The following is a 20,553-nucleotide window of genomic DNA, read 5'->3' on the forward strand; positions in this document are numbered from 1 at the left end:
CCACTTTTCTTGTATTTGACAGTCTTGGAGAACTCTTTTGGTTGCGTCCTTGGGCAACACGACATAACCGGAAAGAAGGAGCAAGCAATCTACTACTTGAGCAAGAAATTCACCGGCTACGAGGCCAAATACACTCTGCTGGAAAGGACATGCTGCGCTCTCACGTGGGTTGCTCAAAAGCTGAGACATTATCTCCAAGCCCACACTACGTTCCTCATAAGCAGGTTGGATCCTTTGAAGTATATATTTCAGAAACCAATGCCTACTGGGAGACTGGCTAAATGGCAAATCTTGCTTACGGAATTCGACATAGTCTATGTCACTCGCACGGCAATGAAAGCCCAGGCGTTAGCAGATCATTTGGCCGAAAATCCGGTCGATGAGGAATACTAGCCATTGGATACCTACTTTCCAGATGAAGAAGTAAACACCGTGGAAGTTTGGAAGATGTTCTTTGATGGAGCCGTGAACGCCAAGGGTGTAGGGATTGGGGCAATTTTGATCTCGCCTTCTGGTCAGCATTATCCCGCCACAGCTAGACTTCGTTTCTTTTGCACAAATAATACAGCTGAGTATGAAGCCTGCATCATGGGCATGCATATGGCAATCGATCAGGATGTCGAAGACTTACTGATTATGGGAGATTCTGACCTGATTATCCGGCAAGCTCAAGGCGAATGGGAAACTCGGGATGTCAAACTTATCCCTTACCGACAGCATGTGGAGGACCTCAGCAAGCGCTTTACATCAATAGAGTTCAGGTATATCCCGAGGTGTCACAATGAACTGGCAGATGCACTCGCTACTTTGGCTTCAATGCTACCCTACCCGGGCAATGCCCACGTCGATCCTTTGGAAATCCAAATCAAGGAAAGACACGGTTACTGCAATGTAATCGAGGCGGGATCAAATACGCAGCCTTGGTACTATGACATCAAGAGGTTCCTGAAGACACAAGAATACCCCGAGCACGCTACTGGAGATCAAAAGAGGACCATTAGGCGACACGCAAGTGGTTTCTTTCTGAGCGGTGAATTGTTGTATAAGAGGACCCCGGACCTCAATCTTCTAAGATGTGTCGATATCGAGGAGGCAAGAAAGATCATGCACGAAGTACACGCAGGTGTGTGCGGACCTCACATGAACGGGTATGTCTTAGCGAAGAAAATCCTTCGAGCAGGTTATTACTGGATGACCATGGAAAAGGATTGCTTTAGCTTCGTTCGGAAGTGTCATCAGTGTCAGGTGCACGGTGATTTGATTCATGCACCTCCCACGGAGCTGCATCCCATGTCTGCACCTTGGCCATTTGTCGCCTGGGGCATGGACGTCATTGGACCAATCGAACCAAAGGCTTCGAATGGACACAGGTTTATACTGGTTGCCATCGATTACTTCACAAAATGGGTAGAAGCTGTCACTCTCAAGTCGGTCACTAAAAAAGCTGTAGTGGATTTTGTACACTCAAATCTTATCTGTCGTTTCGGTATTCCTGCGACTATCATTACAGATAACGCAGCAAACTTGAACAGTCACTTGATGGGAGATGTATGCGAGCAATTCAAGATAACGCATAGGAATTCCACGCCTTATCGGCCAAAGGCCAATGGTGCTGTGGAAGCGGCAAACAAAAAACATCAAGAAGATTTTGAGAAAAACCATCCAAAGTTCCCGACAGTGGCATGAGCAGTTACCATTTGCATTGTTGGGGTATCGCACTACGGTACGCACATCAGTAGGAGCGACTCCTTATCTTTTGGTTTATGGGACCGAGGCTGTAATACCGGCAGAGGTAGAAATTCCTTCGCTTCGAACCATTGTCGAAGCAGAAATCGAAGACAGCGAGTGGGTCAAGACTCGGTTAGAGCAATTGACTTTGATTGATGAAAAGCGAATGGCCGCGGTTTGTCACGGACAGTTGTACCAACGAAGAATGGCCCGTGCTTACAACAAGAAAGTCCGACCCAGGAATTTCGAAGTAGGTCAATTGGTACTGAGGCGTATTCTGCCGCATCATGAGGAAGCAAAAGGGAAGTTTGCTCCAAATTGGAAAGGCCTATACATCATAAGGAAGATATTGCCTAGAGGAGCATTGTATTTAGGTGATATCGAAGGAAATGACCCCGACACAGCAGTAAATGCAGATGCAGTCAAGAGGTACTACGTCTAAATCATACTCCAGTGGTCCTGACACATTTGAAAATGGCGAAGGTTTTATTCCCCACTACTCCCCAAACACTACCCAATCCTCTCTACAAAAAAAAAAAATTTGATTGAGGCCTGAACTACGTTTGACTTGATTCCGAAAGGATACGTAGGCAGCCTCTCCCTGAGGTTCAGTCACACCAACAATAAAATCCCATTCACCCTGAAATTGAAACCGGGGCACGTCGAGCAGTTTGGAAGTTAGTATCATATGCCTCTCTTTACCAAGCACAAGCTTTCAGACCAATTACCAAAGATAGTGGGAAACCAATAAGCGTCGCAAATGGAAGACCGGCACACTCTGAATCGAGAAAGAAAAAATGAGAGAGTCTCGTCGGTGAAAACCTTCGGGCACCACGAGGCGACGGGAGTAGAGAAACCAAAATGAGAGAGCATGTTTAGTAAAAACTCGCAAAGAGTGCTATCAAGCGATGACAGGAAGAGAAATGAGAGAGGTCAGCTGGCGAAAACCCGCAAAGGGCGCTGTTGGCCGAAAAAGAATGACTCTACCCCAAGAAGGTCTCGGCAAAGCTCCACCGGTTTGGAATCACAGATTCGTTCTGGTTCAGGGAAACGCAAGTTCATGGAAGGTCAGGCGTCCAGTCCAAAGAGCATGTCATGTCATTTAAAGCCAGCGTTATCTTCCTCAGATAAGTCTTTCTCGTCCCAAAAGGGACACTCCCTTCCTGAAATTTGTTTTCTCCTTTCTTTGTTTCTCTTCGAATCCCTTTTATGTTTTAACCCCAAGTTCAGGATACACCGGAAAGGGCAGGTGGCAGGTTTGTTTGCACGGAATCCCGTCTCATGAAGGAAAACGCCTCATTTCGTTGGTACGATTGCCCAAGCCTGATGAATCATGATGTTTGATGGTGTTTAAAGTAAAGAGGAAAGAGAGAAATCTCCCCCAGCAAGTCCGCCTTCGGACGAATCCCCACAGAGTCTCCCTCTGTGCAAATCCCCACAGAGTCCCTCCTTGTACAATCTCCCACAGAGTCTCCCCAATATAAAAAAAGAAGAAAAAAAAATAAAAAAAAAAATCCCCGTTGGAATTTCCCCAGCACATCCCAGCGAGTCCCTTTGTAAAAATTCCCCGAAGATCTTACCCCAACCAAGCCTAGCAAGCCCACTGCGAAACAATTACCCAGCATGCCCCATTGTACAAAGATCCTCACAAAGAATACACTTTGTAAATATTCCCCCATAGGACTTCCTTTTGTACAGAATACCCCCAATAAAATCCCCGTTGAGAACCTCCAAGCAAAACGGGACACACAAAAAAAAGAGAAAAAAAGGGGGCCTTACGAGGCAAATCATCACAGAACCTGGAAATGCAAGCTTGAGCGGTCTAAAGGGTTTCGACATATGAATCAAATCAATGTCGGGACTTCGCAACATAAATGAAGACGCAACAAAGCAACCGGGAACGATCAAGGTCACCAAACCGACCGTCATTTCCGAACTAACAAATGTTCTTTGTCTAAAAAGTTGAAACAGGTTTAATCCAAGACAACCGTGCAAGAGGCAGGTGTCGCCCAAAGGAGAAGGTACATGGGTACAAGAAATATCTTGGCAATAAGGAACTCACTCGAAAGGTAAGTTTCCGCGAAACTCTCTTTTGTTTTTACTAAAACAAGAAAATTCAAAAAAAAAGAGATCAGTTATTTGTTCTCGAATTTTGCCCCCAGCTAGTCAGCATTAGAATTTTAAACCCTAAACTGAATTTTTTCCTTTAGCCAGCATTAGGGTTCTAAACCCTAAACTGAGCTTTTCCATGCAATCAGCATTAGGGTTTTAAACCCTAAACTAAATTTTTTCTTTAGCCAGCATTAGGGTTTTAAACCCTAAACTGAGCTCTTCCATGCAGTCAGCATTAGGGTTTTAAACCCTAAACTGAATTTTCCTTTTAGTCAGCATTAGGGTTTTAAACCCTAAACTGAATATTTTTCCTTTAGCCAGCATTAGGGTTTTAAACCCTAAACTGAGTTTTTTCCATGCAATCAGCATTAGGGTTTTAAACCCTAAACTGAATTTTCCCTTTAGTTAGCATTAGGGTTTTAAACCCTAAACTGAACCTTTTCCATTCAGCCAGCATTAGGGTTTTAAACCATAAACTGAACTTTTTCCATTCAGCCAGCATTAGGGTTTTAAACCCTAAACTGAGCTTTTTCCTTTAGTCAACATTAGGGTTTTAAACCCTAAACTGAACTTTTTTCATTCAGCCAGCATTAGGGTTTTAAACCCTAAACTGAGCTTTTCCATGCAATCAGCATTAGGGTTTTAAACCCTAAACTGAATTTTTCCTTTAATCAGCATTAGGGTTTTAAACCCTAAACTGAATTTTCCCTTTTAGTCAGCATTAGGGTTTTAAACCCTAAACTGAACTTTTTCATTCAGCCAGCATTAGGGTTTTAAACCCTAAACTGAGCTTTTTCCTTTAGTCAGCATTAGGGTTTTAAACCCTAAACTGAACTTTTTCCATTCAGCCAGCATTAGGGTTTTAAACCCTAAACTGAGCTTTTCCATGCAGTCAACATTAGGGTTTTAAACCCTAAACTGAATTTTCCCTTTAGTCAGCATTGAGGTTTTAAACCCTAAACTGAACTTTTTCCATTCAGCCAGCATTAGGGTTTTAAACCCTTAACTGAGCTTTTCCATGCAATCAGCATTAGGGTTTTAAACCCTAAATTGAATTTTTCCTTTAATCAGCATTAGGGTTTTAAACCTTAAACTGAATTTTCCCTTTTAGTCAGCATTAGGGTTTTAAACCCTAAACTGAACTTTTTCATCCAGCCAGCATTAGGGTTTTAAACCCTAAACTAAGCTTTTTCCTTTAGTCAGCATTAGGGTTTTAAACCCTAAACTGAACTTTTTCCATTCAGCCAGCATTAGGGTTTTAAACCCTAAACTGAGCTTTTCCATGCAGTCAGCATTAGGGTTTTAAACCCTAAACTGAATTTTCCCTTTAGTCAGCATTAGGGTTTTAAACCCTAAACTGAACTTTTTCCTTTAGTCAGCATTAGGGTTTTAAACCCTAAACTGAACTTTTTCCATTCAGCCAGCATTAGGGTTTTAAACCCTAAACTGAGCTTTTTCCTTTAGTCAGCATTAGGGTTTTAAACCCTAAACTGAACTTTTTCATTCAGCCAGCATTAGGGTTTTAAACCCTAAACTGAGCTTTTTCCTTTAGTCAGCATTAGGGTTTTAAACCCTAAACTGAACTTTTTCCATTCAGCCAGCATTAGGGTTTTAAACCCTAAACTGAGCTTTTCCATGCAGTCAGCATTAGGGTTTTAAACCCTAAACTGAATTTTCCCTTTAGTCAGCATTAGGGTTTTAAACCCTAAACTGAACTTTTTCCATTCAGCCATCATTAGGGTTTTAAACCCTAAACTGAGCTTTTCCATGCAATCAGCATTAGGGTTTTAAACCCTAAACTGAATTTTTCCTTTAATCAGCATTAGGGTTTTAAACCCTAAACTGAATTTTCCCTTTTAGTCAGCATTAGGGTTTTAAACCCTAAACTGAACTTTTTCATTCAGCCAGCATTAGGGTTTTAAACCCTAAACTGAGCTTTTTCCTTTAGTCAGCATTAGGGTTTTAAACCCTAAACTGAACTTTTTCCATTCAGCCAGCATTAGGGTTTTAAACCCTAAACTGAGCTTTTCCATGCAGTCAGCATTAGGGTTTTAAACCTTAAACTGAATTTTCCCTTTAGTCAGCATTAGGGTTTTAAACCCTAAACTGAACCTTTTCCATTCAGCCAGCATTAGGGTTTTAAACCCTAAACTGAACTTTTTCCATTCAGCCAACATTAGGGTTTTAAACCCTAAACTGAGTGTTTTCCTTTAGTCAGCATTAGGGTTTTAAACCCTAAACTGAACTTTTTCATTCAGCCCAGCATTAGGGTTTTAAACCCTAAACTGAGCTTTTTCCTTTAGTTAGCATTAGGGTTTTAAACCCTAAACTGAACTTTTTCCATTCAGCTAGCATTAGGGTTTTAAACCCTAAACTGAGCTTTTCCATGCAATCAGCATTAAGGTTTTAAACCCTAAACTGAATTTTCCCTTTAGTCAGCATTAGGATTTTAAACCCTAAACTGAACTTTTTCCATTCAGCCAGCATTAGGGTTTTAAACCCTAAACTGAGCTTTTCCACACAATCAACATTAGGGTTTTAAACCCTAAACTGAATTTTTCCTTTAATCAGTATTAGGGTTTTAAACCCTAAACTGAATTTTCCCTTTTAGTCAGCATTAGGGTTTTAAACCCTAAACTGAACTTTTTCATTCAGCCAGCATTAGGGTTTTAAACCCTAAACTGAGCTTTTTCCTTTAGTCAGAATTAGGGTTTTAAACCCTAAACTGAACTTTTTCCATTCAGCCAGCATTAGGGTTTTAAACCCTAAACTGAGCTTTTCCATGCAGTCAGCATTAGGGTTTTAAACCTTAAACTGAATTTTCCCTTTAGTCAGCATTAGGGTTTTAAACCCTAAACTGAACCTTTTCCATTCAGCCAGCATTAGGGTTTTAAACCCTAAACTGAACTTTTTCCATTCAGCCAACATTAGAGTTTTAAACCCTAAACTGAGTGTTTTCCTTTAGTCAGCATTAGGGTTTTAAACCCTAAACTGAACTTTTTCATTCAGCCAGCATTAGGGTTTTAAACCCTAAACTGAGCTTTTTCCTTTAGTCAGCATTAGGGTTTTAAACCCTAAACTGAACTTTTTCCATTCAGCTAGCATTAGGGTTTTAAACCCTAAACTGAGCTTTTCCATGCAATCAGCATTAGGGTTTAAAACCCTAATGCTGACTGCAATCAGCATTAGGGTTTTAAACCCTAAACTGAATTTTTCCTTTAATCAGTATTAGGGTTTTAAACCCTAAACTGAATTTTCCCTTTTAGTCAGCATTAGGGTTTTAAACCCTAAACTGAACTTTTTCATTCAGCCAGCATTAGGGTTTTAAACCCTAAACTGAGCTTTTTCCTTTAGTCAGCATTAGGGTTTTAAACCCTAAACTGAACTTTTTCCATTCAGCCAGCATTAGGGTTTTAAACCCTAAACTGAGCTTTTTCCTTTAGTCAGCATTAGGGTTTTAAACCCTAAACTGAACTTTTTCCATTCAGCCAGCATTAGGGTTTTAAACCCTAAACTGAGCTTTTCCATGCAGTCAGCATTAGGGTTTTAAACCTTAAACTGAATTTTCCCTTTAGTCAGCATTAGGGTTTTAAACCCTAAACTGAACCTTTTCCATTCAGCCAGCATTAGGGTTTTAAACCCTAAACTGAGCTTTTCCATGCAATCAGCATTAGGGTTTTAAACCCTAAACTGAATTTTTCCTTTAGTCAGCATTAGGGTTTTAAACCCTAAACTGAGCTTTTCCATGCAATCAGCATTAGGGTTTTAAACCCTAAACTGAATTTTTCCTTTAGTCAGCATTAGGGTTTTAAACCCTAAACTGAACTTTTTCCATTCAGCTAGCATTAGGGTTTTAAACCCTAAACTGAGCTTTTCCATGCAATCAGCATTAGGGTTTTAAACCCTAAACTGAATTTTCCCTTTAGTCAGCATTAGGGTTTTAAACCCTAAACTGAACTTTTTCCATTCAGCCAGCATTAGGGTTTTAAACCCTAAACTGAGCTTTTCCATGCAATCAGCATTAGGGTTTTAAACCCTAAACTGAATTTTTCCTTTAATCAGCATTAGGGTTTTAAACCCTAAACTGAATTTTTCCTTTTAGTCAGCATTAGGGTTTTAAACCCTAAACTGAACTTTTTCCATTCAGCCAGCATTAGGGTTTTAAACCCTAAACTGAGCTTTTTCCTTTAGTCAGCATTAGGGTTTTAAACCCTAAACTGAACTTTTTCCATTCAGCCAGCATTAGGGTTTTAAACCCTAAACTGAGCTTTTCCATGCAGTCAGCATTAGGGTTTTAAACCTTAAACTGAATTTTCCCTTTAGTCAACATTAGGGTTTTAAACCCTAAACTGAACCTTTTCCATTCAACCAGCATTAGGGTTTTAAACCCTAAACTGAACTTTTTCCATTCAGCCAGCATTAGGGTTTTAAACCCTAAACTGAGCTTTTCCATTCAGTCAGCATTAGGGTTTTAAACCCTAAACTGAATTTTTCCTTTAGTCAGCATTAGGGTTTTAAACCCTAAACTGAACTTTTTTCCATTCAGCCAGCATTAGGGTTTTAAACCCTAAACTGAGCTTTTCCATGCAGTCAGCATTAGGGTTTTAAACCCTAAACTGAATTTTCCCTTTAGTCAGCATTAGGGTTTTAAACCCTAAACTGAACTTTTTCCATTCAGCCAGCATTAGGGTTTTAAACCCTAAACTGAGTTTTTTCCTGTAATCAGCATTAGGGTTTTAAACCCTAAACTGAACTTTTCCTTCAGTCAGCATTAGGGTTTTAAACCCTAAGCTGAACTTTTCCCCAGTTGGTCAGTATTAGAGTTTCAACTCTAAAACTGAACTTCTCCCCAGCTAGTCGGTATTAAGGCCCCAACCCTGAACTGAACATTTTTATCTTCCTTCATCAATTTTATGAACTTCCTGGCGAATAACTCACGAAATTTTCCTAGTGAAACTGGAGAAGAAAATTTCGTTCGTTTGTTTGTTTTCTCCCGCAGGTCTAACCTCGAGCCACACGATTTGAAATGACCCACGAGATGAGTCTCAACTCAGAATCAAAGAAGAAAAAAGACAAAAAAAGAAGATGTCCTGAGAATATCAGAGTAAATGGAAGGCGGATCGGCTCCAACATTTGACTAAGGTCCTGAACTCTGCGAGTCGGGTTTCACTCAGTATCCCAAAGATTGAACAAGTCGCCGCAACTCGCAAACATCAAGATTCGGATCGAAGTCTCCAAGCACAATCAGCAAAGACCTAAGATCAAGTCGCAAAAGAATCATAGATAGGAATCTTGTAACTCGCAGTTGACATGCATATAAGTAGTTAGTTCAGTTCCAATTTTCCTTTGGTTGTAATAAGGCGGTCAGTGACGCAGCAGTGACAACAGCAACAGCAGTAACAGCAAGCATTGCAATCCCATGGTAGTCCCAGCTGCCAAAACTTCCCGAACTACATTGACCTGATTCCTGTTAGCCCAGGATATGTAGGAAATCTTTGAAGGAAGATTTGATCAGATCTTTCAAAAACATGCTTCACACGGAGTAGTCCATAGGCAAAAATCGCTCATACACGCTCACTTTATCTTTGCACGAAAACTCTTCGTGTTTCCGAACAAAGAGGGGCAGCTGTGAGCACGTGATTTTTGTTTCGCGCGACAATCGCTCCAAAAGAAATAAAAAAAATAACAATTGGTCCTGCTGTACAATTTTTGGATTTTTTACATGGCACTTTGTTAATTATTTATGACTTTTGCCCATTTTATTTTTATTAAAACAAAATACAAAAAATGTATGTGTCATGCGTAATTTGAACCGTAATCCGGTTGTTAAATAGAAAATCATAAATAGGCATCTTGGTCCGTGATTTTTGTTTTGTTTGATTTTACCTGCTTCAAATATTTTGATATGTGTGTAAATATTTGTATTAAGTGTCTATTTAATTTTAATTTGATTTACTTGGGTTTGTTTTAAAAAATAAAATAAAAATATATGTAAGAAAATATAAAAGAGAATGCAGAATTTGTTTAGAAAATCTGCTTGGGCTCATTTTTATTAAATTTAAGGCCCAAATCAAGCCCAGAGAGTGAGCCTGCCCCGGTCCAGACCAGCTGATACCTAGAGCTTCCAAACGACACCGTTTTGATCCAGCCTGATCTGGGCCGTTGATCTTAGATTGATCAACGGCCAAGATCTCTCACCCCAAACCCACTAACAGACCCGACCTGTCTCACCCGGACCGACCCCAACCCTTTACCCCTGAAACGACACCGTTCCCTGTTAGTCGAAGGATCCTGGCCCTTCATCACATCTCATCCAACGGCCAGGATCCACCTACCCACTAACTATATAAACTCATAACATCACCCTACCCCCCTATCCGAACCTCAGCCTTCATCGTCTTCACAAGAACTCCAAAAACCCTAGCCGCCCTTGTATCCTTCACCATGAAAACCGGCGGCACGGACGCCGGTGACCCCACCCTTAACACCATAAAACCCCCTTGCCATCCGGAACACGGATCTGTTAACCACGTAACTCGAATCCCTTCCCACCTTCTCGAATCTTCGTTTGAAGATTCGAGTCGGAACTTGACTTACACCGTTTAACCCCAGTTTCACACCAGACACTCCCCAGACCCCCTCGTGACCAAACCATGCTTGGTTTGGTCCGAATCTGATCAGGGAAGCATGAATCCCAGATCTGATTTTTGGAACCTTGGGGGTTCCTCGTCACTGGTCCATATCCGTTCAAGCCGAAGAGATTAAGGTCTAATGGACCTTAATCGAAGTGTTTCTCATCTGAGAAACACTTCGATTAAAGTCCGTTCAGCCTTAAGAAAGGTCTGTTCGAATCCAAGTAAGATTTTGATTTTTCGGGGTTTAAGGTAAGTTTTGCTTTCTTTTCTTTATTTGTTTTGGTTCATCTGATTGTTTTAAAGGTCTGTTTCATGTTTTGTTTGTGTCCTTGAATTTTATCAACTGTGCCCTGTCCACTTTGCCTGAACCTCTGTTGTTTGATTGAGTCTTTCTATTTGTTCTGATAATGTGTATGTAAGTGTTGTGCAATTAGCTGATTTTCAAATTTGAACTGACTGATTGATTCCTCGAATACCACTTTGTTTAGTCAGTATAATTCAAATCATGTGTCGATACTGTTAAATGTCTGATTTTTGGCTACGATTGTGCATGTTATGATTAATATAGTCGAGTCGACATGTGTCGTCAATTAGTTTCAGCTGCCTGAACAATAACAAATCGATTTACTTTTGATAAGCATGGCTTGAATCACTTAGGAACTGAGTTTAGTGCTTATAATTAGTAATTTGAATCAGAAATGTAAAAATCAATGTTCTGTTTAGTCACAGTTCTGAAATTGGAGAGCATGTGCACTTATGCACAACATGTGCATTTTGTGCACAGCCTGTGCCCTGCCTAAGTGCTTTTGAATTAAATAGTTTGACAGCATGTGCTGTCAGACTACATCCTGCTGCCCATATTCTGCTTTAAGTTTCAGAAATAATAAAACATTACTAAAAAGTTAAGCCTGCCAAGGGAATGTCATGGGGTTTAATACTTAAATAGCTAAGTGGAAACTGAAAAGATGATGGCACGTGGGAGGGGTGTTCTTTTGGTCTAACAGGCTGTTAAAAGGGCTGAGGTTTAGGCTTATAAAAGAAAAAAAGGAGACAGACATAAGAGGACAGACAACAGAGAAGAGATTGGGAGGAGAGAGCTGAAATACATAGATATTAATACACACAGAGCATATAGCAGACAGAGGGAGGAGAGGAATACATCTGATATTAGGGAACACACATAGGGAACTCAGACTGGACTGGGGGTTGGGATTTTCAGAACAGATAGAGAGAGTTTAAGAGATAGAAAGCATACAGTCAACAATCAGAAACTGCTTCTTCCTATTGCTGTTTGGGTTTCATTTGTTCAATCTGTTCAATCAATTCTGATTCTTTGAAGTTCCAATTGAGTCTACTAGTCGAGTGTTTTCATTGGTTTACTATTGGTTTTGGTCTGCCTGGAGTTCTGATTCTACTCCACTGTGTGCTGCTGTCATTTGGCCACTCTTTCTATCGGCTATAGTTGTATTCTTGCACTCGAGCCTGTTCTGCTGTGTTGTTCTGTTTGCTGGTGTTACTTTGTTCCTGCTGCTGCTGATCTTCTCTATCTTCTTCCTTTTCTTCTGTCGTATTCAACATCCAAGTACACATTTCATATTGATGTAACCATGAGAGGCATGAATTGAAAGATCTGAAGAATTTTTAAATCATCTGTTGCCTTACTTACATCTTTGCGAATATTGTTAAAGTTATATAAATTCTGTTATTTGTAGTCCAATAGAAAACACATTAGTAAGTTTGTACTTAATTGAAAATATTCTAGTCTAAAATTGCGATATGGTTGTTGGCAGTACACGTGATGCAGTCATATAATTTATGGAAGGTGCTATCATTTGGTAGAATTGTTAATTCAACTCTTCTTCCAGTTATGTTTGAATAGGTAGGGGCAAATGGCTGTTAAATCTAGCCAAATATAATACAGTCTTGAATCATCCAGTTTCGATTTCTTTAGGCAGTTTATAGGATTAGTTTTGAACATTATCAGTAACATCTTTTAATAAAGAACTCTGTTAGTCCTGTTTAAGCAATTTGATTTAGATTCGACTTAAGGATGTTGTCGGATTAAGTATTGCATTTCATCAATCTCACATGTAATTTCTTTGTTCAACCAAAGCATTTTCGTAAGGTATGGCGTCTTTTCACTTTATAAGTAATTAGAAATTGATAGGAATCCGGTTTAGGCCAAAGCATATACTTCAATTAGCATACATCTTTCTTTCTTCTATTTCTGGAAACAAAAATAATAGAAATGTAGTCACTTTAGGATATCCTCTTCTAAAATAATGAGACGAGCCTTGCTAAATAAAAATGCAAACTGCGGGGCCCTCAACAACTAATCATATTATTTAAAATTCGGGCTAGGCCGTTTAGTGGATCTCATGGCCTTCTCAAAAAATAATAACGCGTTAGACTCTTTAGGCGCGACTTAATTAAATCATATTCTTAAATTCGGGTGCACATTGATGTGACCCAAATCCAAATCTCAACGAAGTCAAAATGTGTCGACGACCACGGGTGCATTGATTGTGACATGGTTCGAGATACATTTCCACGACGTTGCAATTCTATAAAAATAAATGATAATAATAAAAGCGGTTTAAACTTAATAAAAGCACGTAAGTCATAACATGCATTTAAATCAGATATTTAGCCATTATAACAATTTAAGCGACCGTGCTAGAACCACGGGATTCGAGGGTGCCTAACACCTTCCCTCGGGTCAACAGAATTCCTTACTTAGAATTTCTGGTTCGCAGACTTCATTTGGAAAAGTCGAAAATTTCCTCGATTTGGGATTCAAGATAAACCGGTGACTTGGGACACCAAAAGCCAAACCTTTCCCAAGTGGCGACTCTGAATTAAATAAATAATCCCATTTCGAATATTGTCACTTAAATTGGAAAAACTCACTCGCGCATTTAACCCTTCGGGGCGGGCGCGCAAGAAGGAGGTGTGACAATTAGTAATGCATAAAGCTAATGCTTGCATTATTTTTTCTAATACCTCCTATCAAACGACCCCTAAGAGCCTCGATAGGTTACCTTTTCTCCCGCTCAATTATTTACTCTTTTCTTTTTTTCCCGCTCATTGGTTTACCTAATGGATTTATAGCATGTTTGGCCAAGCTTCTAATTTGAGAAATCCTTTTCTCGAAAGTATTTTTGGTGAGAAGCAGTTTGTGGTTGGCTAATTAATTTGAAAAATACTTTTGAGTAGTAATTAGTGTTTAGCCAAGCTTTTGAAAACTACTTCCAAGTGTATTTTTCTCAAAAGTGCTTCTCAGAAAAGTGATTTTGGAGAAAAACTATTTTTTTCTGCTTCTCCTATAAAGCACTCTTTTTATTTCCAAAAGCTTGGCCAAACACCTCAATTTTTGGCCAAAAGTATTTTTGGCCAAAAAAAGCACTTTTAACCCCAAAAAAACTTGGTCAAACAAACTATTAATTTTGTTACATTGATAATATACAAAGTGAGATATTTTGATAAATTACGATTTGAATAAACCAAAATGAATCAGTTATTTTTTATTTTTTATTTATTGATTTCATGTATAAAAAAAAGACGTGTAATTAAAATATTATTTGTCAATTAACAATGTTCTTTTCATTTTTCATTCATTACCAACTATGAACCCCACTGGTTTTTTATATACTACTTCCTATGTTTGTTTATATGGAAATTATTCTTATTAATCCGTGTCAAATAATGATACATTTCTATAATTGAAAATAATTTTACAAAATTTTATTTTTCTATTTTCTCCTTAATGAGAAATTTTTATAATTATACAAATATTATAGTCCCTCAAAGCTTTTATCTTTTATGCTATAAAGACCACAAGCTTCATGTAACGACTCGACCGGTCATTTTGACTTTTATATCCTGGTTCCCCTAATTAAGACTTCTCATATGTGCTTTTACTATTTTATGACTTGCAGCGATGGTTGGTTTGGGTTTGATAGGATTCGGGTAGAAATCGGAACACTTGGTTTCTTAATAGTGGCCTAAGATGGTCAAGTTTGACTTGAGTCAACATTTTGAGTAAACGATCTTAGAACTGGAATTTTCTGATTCTAATAGGTCCGTATAATAATTTTGGACTTGGGCGTGTGTTTGGATCGGGTTTCGGGTGATCCGGGAGCGTTTCGACGCTTAGTGTTGAAAGTTGACGCATTGAAGATTTTCAAGTTCTTTAAATTTAGTTTGAAATAGACTTCGGTGTTATCGAGGTCCGTTTGGGATTATGAGCCCGGTAATAGGTCTGTATGGTGATTTATGACTTGTACGCAAAATTTGATGTCATTCTAAGTTGTCTAAGTAAGATTCGAAGCGTTCGGAGTTGTTGAAAAGTTTGAAGTTCATAAGTTGATTCAATTTAGTTTTGGGGTGCGATTCTTAGTTTCGATGTTATTTTAAGTGTTCCGAGGATTCGAGCATGTCCATATTATGTTTATGGACTTGTTGGTATAATTGAACAGGGTCCCAGGTGGCTCGGGTGAATTTCGGACTACCCTGAGCTAAGTCTGAAATTTTGTGTTGCTGTCTGATTTCCTTCTTCGCGAACGCGGAGGTGGAGCGCGTTCGCGGAGAAGGAATTGGGGGACTGGGCATTTTTCCCTACCCGTCCCCGAAGCTTCAGGACCTGGGGCCTTTGCGTTCCCGTAGAATAAAGGGTATGGGGTGGGTTAACCACCTTTGCTCTTCGCATTTGTGAAGGGCTGATCGTGTTCGCGAAGCTCAGGCTGGGCAAGCCTTCGCTTCGTGTGTCTTCCCCCGCGTTCGCGACGTAGACCTCCTAGGCCTGGGCCAGCTTTGCCTTCGCGATCGCGAGGTCTCTTCCGCGATCGCGAAGAAAGGTCAACTGGGTAGTGTTTTGTTTTAGAACGAGACTTGGGTTTATTTTCTCTTATTTCACTTTGGGTTAGCCAATTTTGGAGCACTTGGAGAGGGATTTTTCACCTATTATTATAAAGTAAGTAATTACTACTTAATGTGAGTTTAATACATGGATTTTAGTTAGATTTTAACATGTAAGTTGTGGAAATTATAGGATTTTTGTTGAAAAGCCTAGATTTTGATAAAATTGGGATTAGACCACGAAAATGATTATGGAATTGAGTGGAAACTATACATTTGTGTTCGTGAGGTTATGGGTAATATTTATTGACAGAAATTTCCAAAATCGGGGCACGTGGGCCCCGAGGTGAATTTTAGGAATCTTCTTATTTGGGTTGGGTAATTACTCTAATAGTGAAATTATTAACTTTTGAGTATATATTGATTAGTTTGTACTACATTTGGCTAGTTTCGGATTTACGTAGCACCAATTTGAGGCTTTTGGTGTGAATTGTGGACCGGGAAAAGAACTTGGAAACGAGGTACGTCTCTTGCCTAACCTTGTAAAAGGGAATTATACTCGTATGTGTTATAAATGGTTATCTGCTAATAATAGTGGGTGCTACATGCTCACGATATGACGAGAGTCCGTACGTAGCCAAAATCATGCTTATGTCCGGGTAATTTTAGGACTCTACCATACATTACTTGTATTATTTGCACCCAACTTGTTAGTTTAAATACTTAAATTTATAATTGAAATTGGATAAATGATTTGTAAAGACCGAGCTTCATTACTTTGAGTCTTGGCGGAATACTTCATTGTTAGCGGAACTTATGCCTTCTTTGAGTATTAATCTTATGTGGTAGTCGTAAATCGGAGCTTGTAGAGTATTCTCTATTCATGTGGATCGGGCCGAACGCCTCAGCAGTATAATAGATGCATTTATGGTTCGTGCCGGTCGACCCTTAGCAGTGTACACCTATTCTGGAACGGGCCATACGACCTCGGCATAAATTGTGCGTGATATTGCTCGGAATCCGATTATACTTGATATTTATTCTTGATCTGAGACTAGAAAATTACTTGGTGGTTCTTATGTGTTAAATACTTGGCCTGTGATAGTTGGAGACTTTAAATTAATATTATGTCTAAGAATTATAAATTTATGTTTCTTTATCTCACTATTATTTATATATTTCATGCCTACTTATGGTTTCTATATTTTATTTATTGACCCTTAGTAAGTGTCCTTGTCGTCACAACTTCTTCAAGGCTAGACTAGATACTTACTGGGTGCATGTTGTTTTTGTACTCACGCTACACTTCTGCACTAATTGTGCAGGATCTGAGGTAGGTGCATCTGGCGGCCATTCAGGCGCGTACCCCCACTACCCAGAGACTTAGTGGTGAGCTGCTCCCTATGCTCCGTTCTGCAGCACCCCGAGTCTCTTCCTTATTGTATTTATTTTTTTGTCTATCTTACTCAGACAGTAGTATAGGAGATTTTATATATTCTACTAGTTTGCTCGTACACTTGTGACATCAAATTTTGGAAGATTCTAATAGATATTTCATGATTTTTTATTATTAAATTTACTACTTCACGCTTTCGTTTATTTCATGCTTGACATTATTACGATCACCTATTAATTGTTCCTTTATTAAATAAAATCAATGACTTTAAAAATATTAAAATAAATAATTATATGGATAGTTCACCGTTGGCTTGCCTAGCGGCGATGTTAGGCGTCATTACGGCCTATAATAGAAATTGGGTCGTGATACTTTAAAAGTTTTTTTTAAACTTCATGCCGAATCAAAATATATCGTATAAAATATAAATTGAACCGGTGGAGTATTAGGTTATTCTATTGTAGATAATTGACTCTAACATCCGTCATTTTAGATTTTATATTTGTCGCTTGTCCAATTTTAGGAGCTATTTTACCAACTCTGCATTCCGAAGACTTTAAAAATCAAAATATTTATTTTTAGATTTTATTTTATTTTATAAATCATGGTAAAAAGCATACGACAAGTTTCAACCATTTTAGATCCAACATTAGGTCGCAAAAATAACAACACATTCCCAAAAGATATTCCCTTCAAATTCAGACGAAATACATGTGCCACGCTTTTGAATAGTTCTTGAATAATATTTGTTGAAGTAAAGCAGGGAAGAGGCTAGTGGTTCTCAGGAAATTATTTCTGCAGGGAGGTTAGATGATTAGGCCTTGTTTGTCCAAAAAAAAAAAAATCCTTTTTTTTTCAAAAAACAATTTCGAAAAATGTATTTGTCTACAAAATTTTGCAAGTTTTTGAAATTTTTTCGAAAATGAGTTTTTCAAAAATCAAAAAGTGATTTTGACCACTTTTTAAAAAATTTCAGAAAAACTTTCTTCCCCACTCACAAAAATGCAATATTTTTTCAAGTGAAAAGCATGTTCAAACATAATTTCAAATTCCAAATATCATTTTTCAACTTAACTCCAAATACTTTTTTTTAAAAAAAAAATTATACTTTTTATGTCCAAATGCCTACTTAATTTTCCCTAGAAAATAAATTTTTTTAATTATAAAAAAAATATTTGGTTGAAGTAAAAAAAAAAGAATATTAAATTGAGGTTGAAAAAGAAGATTTGGAAGAGACTTATCAAACATGAAATAATCTATATATATATATATAAAGCTGAGCCTAGCACAGCTGATGTGGCAGGCCTCTAAGGCCAGTATACCTATTTCTCTTTTATCTCCTTTTTTTTGACATTTCTTCTTTTTCTTTTAATTAATTAAAATTAATAATTAATTAATACTCCAGCATGAAAGAAGATGCCTTTTCCCATATCCTGAATAGTTACTTCTCTTTAAGTTCTTATTAATTACTCCCAAACGTAACGTATATCCCCTCTAAAGTTTTTACAAATTTTTTAATCTTTATCAACTCATATTTTCTGTATCCACGAAACAAATATCAGTACCTTTCTCCTTCTTCTTCCTTTCTCTTTAAATTTGCAGGGGCTTTCCTCGTCCTTTTGATGTGGGTTTGGGGTAGTTGAGGCGCAACCATCATAATCACCTTCAGAATTTTATTTTTGTTGTGGGCACGTTTATATTTGCCTTCTTCTATTTCAGCATTAACATCTAAACTTTTTTGCAGTGACGATTAACAACGGCAGAAAGCACTGCCATGAAAAAGGTAAGGAAGTTTTATTCAGCTCTAATTCATTCATTATTTATGCAATTATTATTTGAAAACTAGCAATTCAATGCGATTTGTGTATGTGTTATGCATATGACGGTTTTTTGTCTAGAAAATATACGAAGTCTGATCTGATCTTCATAAAATTATGTCGTATGCTTACTGAACGTGCTCCAACGGCCAGATGATGCTGCCATCTCTTCCTCCTATCACCGCAAAATGCCCTCAGACTGAAGATGGTACCTACATCTACTCTCATGCTCTCTGTCATCTCAACCCGTTCATCAATTGAGCAGTTTTAGGTTAGCAACAATCACTTTCCGGTGTGATTTCTGGGGGATTTTGGGGGTTGCCGAAACTCCAAATAATTGATGTTGCAATGAATAGGTTTAAAGGTTTCATTACTTCTGTCATATATGATCCATCTACAAAGCAGTTATTTTTGTTTTATATCTGTTTTCAATTTGGAATATCACTGGCAACTCACAACTATTCTGCATTAGGAAAAAACTGAGTCTCAATATTGAAGATGACGTGTCATAACACGTGGACTGGTCAAAAGGTCAAAACATAATAAATAGCCAAGAGGCACGGGCGACAACAGATATGGGGAGAAGAAAGCAACATAGGTGTGGACCGTTACTCAAATGACACGAGTCTCGTACCTATTCGAGTCATTTAAAGACCGAAGATCGGAAGAAGTTGAAGATACGAATCTGATGACGTAAAATAGTCTAAATACAACATTAAATATCAAATACGTTAGAAAATTTGAATTAAATAGAAATGATTGTGTAACGTTTCTTCTAATGTCATTTATTGCTCATAATTGCCTTATTAAGACAAAGGCATTACACCTTCTCCTAGAATCAACTATAAAAGGAGAAGGACTCAACATCTGTAGACACACGAAATATTATTGAGATTACACTGAAATACAAAACTACTTATTACTTTATTATTCTCAGAAATATTCTATTATTTTCGTCTCCAGATTATCAGTAACCCAAATTTCTCTTTATTTCTAGCTTTGACCAAAGACTCAGATTTTTTGTTAAACAAATTGGTTCTGTTACCGGAAATTTGATAATTTATTCTTTTTACGTTACATCCTACCTGTTGTTATCATCATGTCAAACAACAACGAAAACATTCATGAAAATCAAGCACGTCAAATGGATGGAGATCAACGTGATGATCTTTCCCCTCAAGGTTCTCCACGTGGATCTCGTGAGGGCACTCCTAATGATCAATCTGAGCATGTTGATGGAAGAGATGAGGTTTTACAGAAAATAATTGATGCACGGGTTGACAAAGCTTTAGAAGCTCTAATCCATCGATTACCTGCTGCACCGTCAACACCAATTGACAACACGTTGGAAAATCCCCGTTCTGGGCTGATTAATTCGGGTAATGGAGCAACCCCCAGTGATTCACAGGAGGGGGAACCAGGTAATTCAACTACTTCTCATTGGCAAAATTTAGTACTAACCTTGCAGAAACAGCTTAAGGAACAAAACGAACGCATAGAGCAAATCCCCGGAGTTCCACCTGTGATTAGAGGAGTGGATATGATAAATATTCACAACAACCTTGGAAGTCAAGTGTTGCTCCCCTTCTAATTCCTAAAAAGTTCAAAATACCCGACATCCCAAAATACGATGGTACAACAGATCCACGTGACCACGTGACTGCATTTACAACAGGTGTGAAAGGCAATGACTTGACCAAACAAGAAATTGAATCAGTACTGGTCAAGAAATTTGGAGAAACACTCACCAAGGGCGCATTAACCTGGTATTCTCTTTTACCTGAAAATTCTATAAATTCTTTTGCTGAGCTTGCAGATTCTTTTATTAAAGCACACTTGGGAGCTCAAAAGGTTGAGAAAAGAATGGAGGATATTTTCAAAATCAAACAAGGGGACTCCGAGTTGCTCAGGGATTTTGTTGATAGATTCCAACGTGAAAGAATGACTTTGCCTCGCGTTCCTAATAATTGGGCTGCAATAGCTTTTGCAAGTAACTTAAATGACAAAA

The 20,553-nt window shown here is 38.3% G+C and overlaps 1 long non-coding RNA gene across 1 annotated transcript; it reads left to right on the forward strand.

The window, feature by feature from the left end:
* The first annotated feature begins 18,253 nt into the window (after positions 1-18,253).
* LOC104221800 (uncharacterized) lies at positions 18,254-19,462 on the forward strand. Its single transcript, XR_709831.2, has 3 exons — positions 18,254-18,511; positions 18,699-18,816; positions 19,018-19,462. It is a non-coding gene; the product is annotated as an uncharacterized lncRNA (long non-coding RNA).
* Positions 19,463-20,553: the final 1,091 nt, after the last annotated feature.

Source organism: Nicotiana sylvestris, chromosome 7 (assembly GCF_000393655.2).
Source record: "Nicotiana sylvestris chromosome 7, ASM39365v2, whole genome shotgun sequence".
Taxonomy (NCBI): Eukaryota; Viridiplantae; Streptophyta; class Magnoliopsida; order Solanales; family Solanaceae; genus Nicotiana; species Nicotiana sylvestris.